Genomic DNA, 14,140 nt, shown 5'->3' with positions numbered 1-14,140 from the left:
AATTACATAATATATGAAAAAAACATCTGAGCAACAAACTTGAACCCATAAAAAAAGAAAGAAAGAGAAAGAAAGAATGAAGCTTAGTCCCTATATTAATCCGGGATCGCCACAGCGGAATGAACCGCCAACTAATCCAGCACCTTTTTACGCAGCGGATGCCCTTCCAGCCGCAACCCATCTCTGGGAAACATTCACACACACTCATACACTACAGACAATTTAGCCTACCCAATTCACCTGTACCACATGTCTTTGGACTGTGGGGGAAACCGGAGCACCCGGAGGAAACCCACGCGTATGCAGGGAGAACATGCAAACTCCACACAGAAACGCCAACTATGCCGAGGATCGACCCAGCGACCTTCTCTGCAGAGTATTATAAAACAAACATTAAAACATTACACTATATAGAAATGATGCATTAGTCCATATAGGGTTTCATCAAGTTAGCATAATAGTATGACTGTTTTGGTCAAATTGCTTGTTTTTCTTTTAAACAGAAGTAAGGATTGTAATGGATCATAGATTATCAATAATGTCTTTTTTCTTTCTTTACACCACTCAAGACACTTGTCAATAATTGAAGGTGATATATTATACAATGAAGACATGGGCATAATAATATATGTGATTCTGAGCAACTTTAAATGTTTTACAAAAGATCCCAATGAATAAATATCATAATAAATAATATCCATTATCCCAATGAATAAAAATCAATCCCAGAACCCAATCAATGAAAGTCAGAATTATCAACCCCCCCCATTTGTTCTCCAATTTATGTTTAACTGAAAGTTTTTTTTAACACATTTCTAAACATAATAGTTTTAATACCTATTAATAATTAGATAATTAAGAATCTCTAATAATTGATCATGATAATGATTTAGTTTATCTTTGCCATGTCAATAATATTTGACTAGATATTTTTCAAGACACTTCTATACAGCTTAACGTGACATTTAAAGACCTAACTAGGTTAATTAGGTTAATTAGGCAGGTTTGGGTAATTAGGCAACTTATTGTATAATGATGGTTTGTTCTGTAGACTATCGAAAACAATTATAAAAAAAAAAAACAAATAAGACTTTCTCCAGAAGAAAAAATATTATCAGGAATATTGTGAAAATTTCGACATTTCAAAAGATTGCAGAACTTGCAAATAGAATCGATTCGACACGGAAGAAGTGTCAAGCGCTAGTGATTTACATGTTAAGTCAATCCAAAGATGCGAATAGACATCTAGCGGTGCGATACACACGAGTGGCGTGGCGCGCCTACCATTTTAACTAACTAATAAATAAATAAAGTTACACACAAATGACCACCTGTCAATCACTTTTTCCGCCACACTCTGGCATGAATAGGCAGTGTGATCTGTGTTGTTATAATGGCATCAACAAACTTGGTTGGTGAAAAAGGTGCACAACCAACAGTATCTGAGGTTTTCGCTAAAATGAGTAACTACAAACGTATAAGCGAAAGATTCAAGCAGTGTACTGACGCTGTGACAGATTCAAAAAGACTGAAGAGTCGTTAGATAGAGACAAGATTAATCAAGTATCACGTTTAACAACTATAGTGACACACGATCCAGCAGTACATCCTTGATAAACTGTCCGACGTGCACTGCTCTCTATGGGTTTTGTGCTTAAAGCACCCGCTGACTGCTGGAGCTCAGATGCACACGTACGCTGTGTGTGTTTGTGGGCACATGATGTGCGTTTTCAGTGGTATAGTGTGGAATGAGGTCTTTTCAGAAACACTAGGTGAAACGCCTGTGTGGACATGGATCGTTTTTGTTCTAAAATTCCATTTTAATACTAAAGGCTGATTTATACTTCTGCGTCAAACGCCGGCGTATGCTACAGCGTTGACGCATAGCCCTTCGCCGTGGCCGTCGGCATCACTGACGTGCACCTCTCAAAAAATGTAACTACACGTCGCAACATCGCATAGCGCAAGCTCTGTGATTGGTCTGCTTGGTATCGCTGACGAGTCTTCGGCGCTAGCCCAATAGAGCGATTGTTTACAAGTGTGGAATCCCATGAAGGAGCTCCTGATGGAAAGTTTTGTTTTGTGTTTACCTCATAGTTAAAGTTGTTGCACGTCCGCCGGTTCCTGCCTCAACATGAGCGAGTTTGAGCCACTTGTACATCCAGGAAGTGTTCAGGAAAAGCAAAACAGCAGCGAAGAAACTCGACACAGAGGAACATTTACACCTCACTGCCAACTAGCGTTTCGGAAGTGTTAATGCAGACCAACAGAGACAGTGCGCAGAAGTATAAATACAAAGCTACAGGCATTGCATGCGCTGTGGGTTACGCCGGTCACTTGACGCAGAAGTATAAACCAGGCTTAAGACATATTAGAGTAAACGTGTGTATTTTTCAGGAGCGGGCCGGAGGATTGTGATGCCGGCTCAGCATTGTGATAAAGATGGCATCATCTATCAACCCAACCCTAGGAGAGACTTCAGCTTGGCAATAGATCTGAGATAGAAAAAACTTTTTTTGACTGCATTAATTTGGCGACCAAAAATAACATCACATTTTTTTTATTTTACAGAGGAATCTATTTTAATTATCTAGTAACTAATTACTAAGTTATAATTGCTAATTCTGACATCACTTACTTGCACAACGTTGTGTTCTGACCTATGGCTAGGCCCGCACGTAATCTGCGCGCACAGAATTCCGCAGAATTTCAGCAGATTTTTAGCTCATTATTAATTCTGTTTTTTAACTTGAGTAAATGTGTAAATCTGAATTTATTCAGTTTTTATTCAGTAATTTATTACTTTTTATTCAATATATTAACGGTTTAGTTAATAACTAAACCGTAATTAACGGTTTAATAATTAACGGTTTAGTAATTAACGGTTTAGTAAATACTCCGCTGGATACTCCCAAAATAATTCCGCAGAAATCCGCAGATTTTTACCAAAATTCTCCGCAGAAATAGCAAAAAACGTCCGCAGATTCCGTTTGGCCCTGCCTATGGTTTTATTCTTCTGCAACAACAAATACAACAAATCACACTACTTTGAATATTTTTGTGCAGGTTTAGATGAACAAAGAAGATCATTTGTTTTCCATAATCTTGCAGCAAGTTTTTTTTTTTTTTTTATGATGTCTCACTTTTCCTTTAGTGGAGCCCCTCTGCACAAAGATCCTCCCTGTAAAAACTCAACCCCAGTCACTGTGTGACATTACAGTGTTTCCCTGTTATTGAGCCGTCCAGCATATTAACAGGGAGGAGCTCGGCAAAGACCTTTGGCCTTGGATAGATATATAATCTGATGCACTCATACACACTGGAGCTGCCAGTGGCTGGAGCTTCATAAAGACTGCTTTGTTTTAGAGTTGTAGTCTAAACGCAGAGCTCTGTTGGGGTGAGTTTGTTGTTCGAAGTTGAATAGTTGTGCATTTCTCAGCTGCTGAGATGAATGGGGGCTTTTAGAGGGAACTGGCAGGCAGAGAACACAATAGATGGGAGTTTTATTGCACCTCTGTTGCACCAGCATATCTGGCATCATGCCCACAGATATACGCACAAGCTCCCCTTCACAGCTGCATTACCCGCTCTCTGTGGAATTCCCTTAAAACCACACACGCACACGAAAAAAAAAAAAACCTACTCTTTCGCTTTAGCTTGTTCCCATGCCCAAAATTTTCCTGGGTTGCCTGACTTTGGGAATTACCTCTGCACCACTACGTCCCCTCTCCACAAACCTATTTGTTTTCCGAAATAGTGAAGCCTGCTGGTTATCTGGCTGCACGCATGCTGATGTACATGAGACATTATCTGCAAGAGCCGGTGTTTGTTTAGGCCCCAGGCGCTGACTGATAATGGCCCATTATTGCAGCCCTGGCTCTGTGTTGTTCATCGTGGACTGGCTCTTTTGTGGCCTTGTTCACATATTCCCATCTGCTGCAAGTCACCGCACAGTGGCTATTTTTGACTTGGCCATTAATACTGCCTGGTGCTTGGACAGGTGCAGGACATCAGCCTTTTTTGGTTCATACTGTTGGTTGCAAATCAGATTAAGTTAGTTAAATACTCTTGTTGAGGGTTTTATGAAACATCATTTATTATGCAGAGTATACATTTACATTATACATTTGAAAAATCTTAAAATATTATGAAGATAATCTTATGTTATAAAATTGATGCTATCTCACAGCAATTGCATATGAAATTGTATGATTTCATTAATACAATTTGTGATTTGCTCATCCCCCAATGATGGTTGGGTTTAGGCCTGGGGTTTGATGCCATGCCTTGTTTTAAAAATTGCACGTTTTCATACGACTGATTTATTTGTGAATTTGTACGAACCAGAAAACTAAACAAAAAGAAAAAAGTGTAAAATAGTTACACTTACTTATGAGATCGAGCTGTATAACAATGTTGATGTTCATCTCAAACTGAAGGCCCATGCGCACTGGGACGCTCTTTGCTTGTGTTTTTACGTTAACGTTTTGCGTTTAACGTTTAACGTCTTGTGACTAAGGAAAGGGTGCTAATGTGATCTTGCACACCAATGCGCAAAACGGCAGGCGTAAAAGCATAATTTTAAAAGAAACGCCTCTTGCTCGTTTTTTGTTTTGACGCGCCACATTAAAACCTTCTCCACCAATAAGACTTGCACTTTTGTTCACGTGCATGGAGCTGCTGAAGTTAGAGTAAACAGCAGTTGGAGGCGCTCAAGCACAAAACTGTCAATGTGAGCGCACATTGAAGAAGATGCCCAGAGGCGATATGGACGTGGAGTTGATTATTACACTGGTGAACAATAATCATTTCTTCATTGTTAGAGCTGGAGCTGTTGCTTGAACCATACATGCTTGTTCGAATCGCCAGTAGCTTTAACTTGTAACTGTGTTACAAGCAGGTGTCAGAAGCTTAATGCTGTGTAGCGCCATCTAACGTCAAGGAGTGATTTTGCATACTCTTCTGCTCGACGCCAGTGAAAATCGATTGGGCTCGACGCCAGTGAAAATCAATTGGGTTTAAATCCAAAAAAATGTCTCAAAGCTCTGACGATAAACGCAAACGAAAAGCGTCCCGGTGTGTACGAGCCTAGAGGCTGATGTAATTTGCGCCTAGATGCAGAGTGCTAAAGGGCGATAAAGATACATCTGAAGCAGTTATACTGATATGCTGCCGCTTACTTCTGTTCCGATGCAGTGCGAACCTGTTTTGATTGTGTTTAAAACGATGGGATTTAATAATTCTTTGGTTTATAGCAAGGCATAAATTAACAAAGCATAAAGTAAGTGTCTTGACTTCTAATTAGGGGTGCACGATATTGGAAAAATCTAACATTGCGATATTTTTTAATCTACAATATATATTATGATTATCAGTACAATTTCACTAGATGACTTGAATAAATATTTGATAAATAAAAAGATATAATTTAAGATTGACTGGGAAGATTCTGTAGGGGAGTGCATTTGCGGAAAATAAACCATCTACAAGCGTAGACTAACTTAAAAAATAAAAAGATAAAAATAAAATAAATAGCATGTAATTGTTTTCCTGATGTGTCTAACTGTATTCAGCATACAGTGATTTAATAATAAATGTAATAATAAATTTAATAATAACATGTTTTAACAAATGTAAAATAATATTGCATAGTCTTGTGTAAACAATTTAATAAAATTATTCGCTATTAATTTTTCAGAGTTACAAATGGTACAATTTCCTGTGTGCTTATGCTTTTTAAAATGCTCATACAGTCACAGGCCTCAAAAAACACTTGCAAAGTGATAAATTATATTCCAGACTCAACATTGCATGTACTCGCAATATGACTATTGCGAATGATCACATTGCAATAACGACGGTATAATGTGCAGTTCTACTTCTAATGCTTTTATGCTGGTTTTATAAAAGAAGTTTACCAAATATGCGAGACTTATTTCAGTTTTGTCATGGTTTGCTTTGATAATGCAAATTTGACTTTGTTAACTACCTTTCCTTAACTACCTATTTTTATGCGTATTTTGGATATCGGTTGATGGAAATGCCAAGATGCGCATAAATTTTGAAAATGTGCATAAAAAAACAAGTGTGCATCACTGAGCAGGATAAACGTTTTATTCGATAAGAAAAGATGCAGATAAACTGCGATGGAAACACTTTTACCGAACAAATTTCAGTATGCGAATTGACGCAGCTTCTCCTACCACAGTAAATTTAAGTACGTTTCTTTTTTTCTATTTCTTTTTTCTTTGAACAGTTAAATAACACTTGTACAATTTTAAACATGTATTAGTCATTATTAAGTAGCGCTATTAAATAAATTAAAATGCCATTTCAGTGTTTCCTCTAGGATTTTTTCCAGCTGTGGAGGCTAGCCTTTTTTTTTTTTTTTTTTTTTTTTACACAGATCTACCAAATACCTGTGGCGTTATTTCAATGACAAATGTCATGAGCGCAGTATTAGAAGTCGAGATCGCATTTATGTAATAACCTATATGTACGAGCATGTGAATCTCTGCTTGCGCACCGATTTTATCTGCTCGTGTACAAAACTTATAGCACGCCACCTCAAATAAAGCCGCTTCAAGAGCGTGCAGATCTTCTTGTGCGCTCTCAAACAAACGCTGCTGAGTGCGATTTAGTGCGTTTATGTAACGAGTCTGTCTCCTCCAGCATTTAGTAGATTTGCTAGGAATGTTCAACAAAGTCTCTAATAGACCTACAGAGTAGCATTAATGCGTCCTGAAGTAAAGTGAAACGGCTATACGTTGTGTTTGCTGGCCTCACGCATCACGTGCCTGTCAGCCAGTCAGTCAGTCAGTCAGCATGTCACCTTAAAGGGTTAAACAAATAACGCTCAGCACTTACTACGGTTACAGAAAAGTTTGTGCTGTTATAATTCACTTACCTTTTAATACGTTTTTGTGTGATTATTATCCGCTATTAAAAAAATAAAATGTTTTGAATGTGAAGCTGCAATGTAGCTGTGGCGAGATTAATTTTGGCATGGCGCCCTGCCATGGAAGAATGAATGCAGCGGAAACCATGCATTTGATAAATGAAAGTAAAGTTAAAATACTGTAGTTTTGCATGGTAAAAATGTACAGTTTTTCAGTATGTGTACCACTATTGTAATTAGTGTTACTGTAAAAAAAGTAAAATTACAGTATGTGTTACATTTTACAGTAAACACAACACTGTATTGTAATTAGTATCACAGTAATTTGACTGTTTTATTGAACACAGCAACTACTGGTTGCTGTATTGCTGTTGCCAATAAGTTACTGTTAATTTAACAAACAAAATAAAATACAGTGTATTGTTCTTTTTAGTTTTTTTTTTCTTCATCAGTTACTGTATGCACAGTGTCTTACAGTCTGTGGTTAGTTTTTTAAAGGAAAGAAAACTTATTAATAAAAACCCTCTTTATTAATCCAGGGTCTCTGATTAGCGGGTGGCACAGCACTTTAAACCGAATCAACATGTTTGTAACTTTGTTTTACACGTTGCAACAATTTCATTCTGTGCAACAGAAACGGTTGGTGTTGCAGAGCCTTTATGGTCAATTAACCAAGCTGTTTTAAAATGTGGGTAAATCTGTTAATCACTGCATATGTAATCTTCGTAGTATTGTGATGACTCTTGAGGTACTCTGTTCATTTTGATAAAAAAAAAAGTTATATCAATAATTATTTAATAACAAATAATCTGTAGACCTTTAAAGATTGTACAAAACCAAATGGAAAAATGGAAGGGCACTAATTCACTAATTCATGAATCTGATTAGGTGGCATTGTTGCACTACACTGGGAATGTACAATAGAATGGTACCGTATTGGTTAGTGGTATAGATTGAGTTTATTTTCTCTCTAGATTTTCACTTAAGATTTTTTGTAAATGTTTTGAAATACCACTTTGTCATCTAATGCTGATCTTTAAACACAAATATTTTAATAACAATATAAAACTTTACCTAAATCAAAATCTTAACATTTAATTTTGCATAGTGTATATTCTTATATTAAGTTTGTGCCATGACAGGAGTATTTACATACAGTTAACCTAATTAACTTAAGCCTTTAAATTTGACTTTAAGCTGTATGTAAGTATCTTGAAAAATATGTAGTAAAATATTTTTTACTGTCATCATGGCAAACATAAAATAAATTAGTTGTTAAAAATGAGTTATTAAAATTATTATGTTTAGAAATGTGTTGAAAAAAATCTCTCTGTTAAACAGAAATTGGGGGAAAAAATAAACGGGGGCTAATAATTCTGACTTCAACTGTACATGTAAAATATTAAATATTATTTCTATAAATACAAATAAATAAATTTGGTAACACTTTATTTTGATGGTCCATTTGAGTATAAGTAGACTGCATAATATCTGCTGATACTGCTTCTCCAACAGAAATTTAACTGAGCGTAAGAAACTTTGCAAGTACATGTCACCTTACACTAACCCTGACCCTAACCCCAACCTTACAGTCTACTTATAATCTAATAAGAATTAGTTGGCATTTAGAAGCAATGTAGCCTAAATTCAATAGACAGACCATCAAAATAAAGTGTGACCATAACATTTCACAGTATAATGTTGTTTTTGTATGTTTTTATTATTATTTGTTCAAATAAATGCAGCGTTGATGAGAATAAGTAACTTTTTTCATAAACAATTTTTTAAATCTCATCAATTAAAGGGATAATTCAGACAAAAAATTAAATTCTGTCATCATTTCTCACCCTTCACTTGTTCAAAACCTTTATTTTACAGAGTATCTTTCTTCTGTTGAACACAATTGTAGTTATTTTGCAAAATGCTGGTTATCGGCACCCATTGATTTCCATAATAAACTTTCCCTACTATGGAAGTTTAAAATAAATTTTGTGTTCAACAGAAGAAACTGATAAAGGTTTTAAACCACATAAGGGAGAATACAAGGTGAGGTAAATGTAAACTATCCCATTAAACTTTGCATATAATTTTTAAAAAGTGCACATTTGAACAAGTCATGTATGAGTATGAGCATGAAAATTACCATGAGCTTATCTTCATTGGCCAGAACTGTACTCTGCGTTTCCATATCTGTAATAATGGGCGGGATACAGTTGTCGTAGAATAAATACCAAGTAATTCTGCAGAGAAGTTCTGATATATGTTGATGACACATGCTTTTCATGCACTATGATAAAAATGTCTAGGCTGATGATTTCCTTAGAACAGTTGGGCAAGGGCTCTGTTTGTCAGAGAGCTGCACGCTCAGTCAAATGTGAAGTGCTTTCGAGAGAGGTTTCTATACAGCTGTACCCTGGGGGTTAACAGACTGCTTTCTGTAGAACTGACCTCTGACCTGCCTAGTCAAATGTTCATAAAGTCGTTAAAAGACAGAGGAAAAAAGGAGGTTGTAAGATATGAGCTGGCTATCTACTACATCTCTCGGCCTGTCAAACATTCTTTATGAAATGACTGTTTTATAGTGTAAAACCCTGATGCCACAGATGTTCTCCAGATGCACAATGTGTTCTTGTATGTATTTGCTGCACTCCCCGCTCAGCATAAAAAGTTTTGTTTAGGATTTAGTTTTCATCCCTTATTTTTGATCCATTCCTGCACCTTTTTTAATTTCTGATCATAGTCGTTTTCCTGCCTCTCCTGGTTTCAAATAGTTAGACATTGTGAGGTTAATAAAAGCTTAGATAAATGTGAAAAAAGCAACAACAACAAAAATTTTTTTTTACCTAATCTAAAAAATATTAACTAACCTATCTAAATTTGAAACATTGTGGCCAATCACACAAAAACCGGGACGTGCATATTAATTATCCTACGTTTTACACTGACAAGATTTGCAAGAGAACGAGGAAACAATAGTGTTTGAGGCTCAGGGTATGCCATTTCCACATACTGAACATACTGAAAAGCACTCCCCTTTTGTTTCTTCGGAAATATAGGCTCATTTTACAAGTACCCTGCATTTGTTAATCCATTCAAGCCATCTCTGGGTCTAATGGGAGCTTGTTTAGCTTAGCATAAGTCATTGAATCGGATTAGACCATTAGCATCTTGCTCAAAAAAAAAAAGGTTTTGATCATTTGTCTAATAAAAGCAATGTGTCTTCCATTTTTAGGCACAAAGACACATTCAGTGTTAAAGGAACTCTGTAGTGATTGTGTAACTGTGCGACTGACACATCTGGACTGACTAACGGTAATATTACACCCCGTAATATATTAAATAGAAGATACACATGTATTCGTTGAAGATCATGTTGCATTTTGAAAATATTTTATCTACTGAATTTTTATTCTCTGGCAAACTAAAGATACCCAATGGTTTCTAATTGAGAAGCACAAGTGTAAAATGAACTGAAATTCAGCTCATTACATTTATCGAATGTTTAGCTTTTAATAAGTAACAGATACAGATATTCTTGTAATGTTTGCTTACTTCATTCCAGTTGCATGCTAAAATGCACTTCTTCCTTGTACTGCTTTCATACTAAATATTCTCGTCTCTCTGTGATTTATCTACCAGCACACTTTTTTAGATGGCTAAAATTACCAAAACTCAAGGTCTGTGAAATATCAAGATATTTATCTTGTGGACAAAGTAAAATATATTTTTGTGTTACAAAATACATTGTTTATGGTTATACTTTTTCATAATTTATTTGAGCACAATATTACACTATTTACAGGGAGGCAGGCAGATACATAAGTATCATTAGAAAGTTGCAATTTTGAAAGTACAATGATAACATTTTATTAATGATTGCATTTAATTTAACTAGAGAAGATTACTTCAACACATTTCTAAACATAATAGTTTTAACAACTCATTTTTAATAATTGATTTTATTTTATCTTTGCCAAGATAACAGTAAATAATGTTTTTCAAGACACTTCTATACAGCTTAAAGTGACATTTAAAGGCTTAACTAGGTTAATTAGGTTAACTAGGAAGGTTTGGGTAATTAGGCAAGTTATTGTATAACGATGGTTTGTTCTGTAGACAGTCGGAAAAAATTAGCTTAAAGGGGCTAATAATTTTGTCCTTAAAATGGTTCATAAAATTTAAAATCTGCTTTTATTCTAGACGAAATAAAACAAATAAGACTTTCTCCAGAAGAAACATTATTATCAGACATGCTGTGAATATTTCCTTGCTCTGTTAAACATCGTTTGGTAAATATATAAAAAAAATAAATCAATAAAATAAAGGGGGGTTAATAATTCTGACAAATATATATACTGTAGACACACAAATAATATATATTTTAAAAAGAGAACAAAAACTAAACAAAAAAACACACATCAGAGTCACAAAACACAATCAAAGTTTAATTCCCAAATCTTTTCCCCAGGAAACGTTAAATCTCATAGAGGATACTGTAACACAACTTGCAAATAAATACAAATTTAGAAATAAGGGAGGTTTATTCAAGAACGAATGATTCTGACAGATCGGTGCGTATACAGATGTCTCTAGTGTGGTTAGAGCTTTACTTATTTGGTTAAAAATTCTTACACAGTTTTTTACAAAAAGCTCAGTTTATTTAAAACTTTAGGCTTTTCCAGCTTAGAGAACAGTAACGTCTTTAGGGAGGTCCAAATTGGCCTCCACCTGCACCCATAGAGGGGTCTCTGCTGCAGTTAACTAGCGCATCCTCCAGCAAGAACATTACAGCTCTAGCGTTGGCGGCCTTAAATATTGGCATACCCAAGCCTTATGCAAACCTAGGTTTTTGAAGATGGATTTTTGAGACTCTGTATGTTTTATAGTTTCAAATAGAAGATATTATTCTAGAATCCAATTCTTTGAAAAAAGCTCCAGTAAGGAAAATAGGGAGATTTTGACAAAGATATAAAAATCTTGGGAGAGCAACCATTTAAATTGAATTCATGCAACCTATCATAGAGAAGGTCAAATTTCCAGTTATTAATATTATTTTTAAGTTTTGGAAGAAATTCTACAAAGTTTAATTTGAATATTAATATTGAATTTAAAACATCCGTCCACAAGAAATTTTAGTGTTTGTAATTTTACATTATATACAAGATACAAGTAAGATATATATACAAGTAAGATTACTTTATATACAATAAAGACTAAGCAGTGTTGATTGTTCAATATCTGTACCTAAATACTGTTAGACTCTCCAGAAAAGTAATATTTACTTTATATTTGCTATATTTCATTTATCTATGCTTGCAAGATATTTGTTATATATTCTAGATCCAATCACCTAAAAAATCTCCCCATCGATCTAAAATGAAGTCTTTCTAAATAAAGCTGCATATTGGTTATATTGTGATATTTTTGTGATATATTGTGAGTTTTTTTATTTATTTTTTGTAATATTGCACAGCTAATGTTGCTTTTGTCAACTAAAATTATGACTAAATATCGTCGTCAACAAATTTTATCATGTGGCGAAAATGAGATGGGATGTAAATGCTGGTCATTGTAAATGATGAATTTAATTATAATTACCATGCAGTATTGTTAAAAAATAAAACAAGACTAAATGTCTTTTCATTTTTGAAGACCAAGACGAACGTCATTTGTTTAGTCGCATTATTATGATTACTATTTTGCAGTAAGTTCGCACTGTGCAGACACAGGCGATGTCGCTTTCTCAAGCCTCACCCACAGCTTCAATTAGAAGATGACAGCAAACAAAGTTACATCTGACACAGAACCTACACTAACTGCTTTCACACCTACACTTTTGTTTCGGAACGTATCTCGTTTGCCCAGTTAGCACGGTTCGTTTGGCATATGTGAACAGGGCAATTGCGATCTGTTCCGCGCCAAAGTAATCGCTCCGAGATCGCTTGAATGAGGTGGTCTCGGCTCGATTGAAACGAACTCTGGAGCGGATTGATTGCAGTGAGAAAGCGATCTGATCCGAGCGCGGTTATATCACAGTGTTTTATGGATATGTAATAGGCTTACGGCTATATGAAGAGAGAATTATGAGTAGGGCGGGAAGTTTCGCGAGTCTCCGGATGCCCGCAAACGAGTGATGATCTCCCGGTAATCTCGCGTCTCCCTCCCGGTCCTCAAATTGACATCGTCGTGCACCCTTCTCACCCCTCCCCACCGCGTCTCTCCTCAGAGACGTCGCGTGCGCGAACCCTGTCAATCATCACCAAACCACCACCTCTCCTGACAGCTTAGCGGGATGCTGCAAAATAAACCCTGACACTCTGACCAATGTAAAGAGAGTTTACTCGCACGTGACTTGTTTTAGCCCTTTTGGGCCGATTAGAAACTTTGCAGTGTGAAAGCAAACCGCTCCAAGAGCAAAGAGCAACAATGTAACAATTGTAATCTCTGTTTCGGAACAACTGAATCGATTCACAGGTGTGAAAGCACCCTAAAATGAAAAAACAGGCCACCAAAAACAACATTAGGTCCAGCCCTATTGAACACTACACCAGCAGGTGTGATGTGTCCAAATGTGCTGAGTGAGAATGAGTTGCGGTCCTCCGGTGTGTCAGTTGTTCAGGTCGTGCTGGTGTCTCTGCCAGATAATGTGACAGTGAGTCTGGTTGATAACATCTGCTGAATGAACATGTTTAATGGCAGCCGTTGGTGACCCCAGAGCAAACAGGACACAGAATCACACATCCTTACACCCTTATGCTCAATGTAAAGTCTTCAGCAGATTTTCCTCACCTGAGCCACAAGATGTAATCTTATCATTTAAAAGATAACAAATGAAAATTCGTCATAAAACATCATTAAACTCCAGCATGTGTACAGTAAATGATGGCATTCTGTGTACTTTGGATCTTCTCTTGCTATGTTTAGCCTAAATGTTCCAGCATATTATTTAGACACAATAAACCATTGAGGAATGTTCCTTGCTTGCTTTAGGGGTGCAAAAGCAAGAGAAAGTGGTTCAAAGATGTCTTGTCATATGGAGGAAAAATGCAGGAATTTCTGTAAAACTTTTTTTTATTACATTCTTTAATTTTTTTCATATAAATGTGATTTAAAAGGGGGAGTATCATAAAATTATTGTATTCAGTTATCCACATGTTTTATAAAACTAAATTATATTTATTCGTCTGTCTGTTCTAGTAACTGTTAGGTTATATAGACCTGAAAAACGTAATTTCCAGCTAA

The 14,140-nt window shown here is 35.9% G+C and overlaps 1 protein-coding gene across 2 annotated transcripts in view; it reads left to right on the top strand.

Annotated features, from left to right (window-relative positions):
- gng12a (guanine nucleotide binding protein (G protein), gamma 12a) overlaps window positions 1-14,140 on the top strand; it is a 52,925-nt gene that overhangs the window by 28,197 nt on the left and 10,588 nt on the right. Inside the window, exon 1 of one of the 2 annotated variants that reach the window (XM_087239171.1) lies at window positions 10,136-10,210. The gene's annotated coding sequence lies outside the window, so the exon portion shown is untranslated. 2 annotated transcript variants of the gene reach the window in all.

This window comes from Danio rerio, chromosome 2 (genome assembly GCF_052040795.2).
Source record: "Danio rerio strain M-AB ecotype USA chromosome 2, GRCz13ab, whole genome shotgun sequence".
Taxonomy (NCBI): Eukaryota; Metazoa; Chordata; class Actinopteri; order Cypriniformes; family Danionidae; genus Danio; species Danio rerio.
Note: the sequence above shows the minus strand (reverse complement) of the source record. Positions and strands in the feature narration are given on the sequence as shown.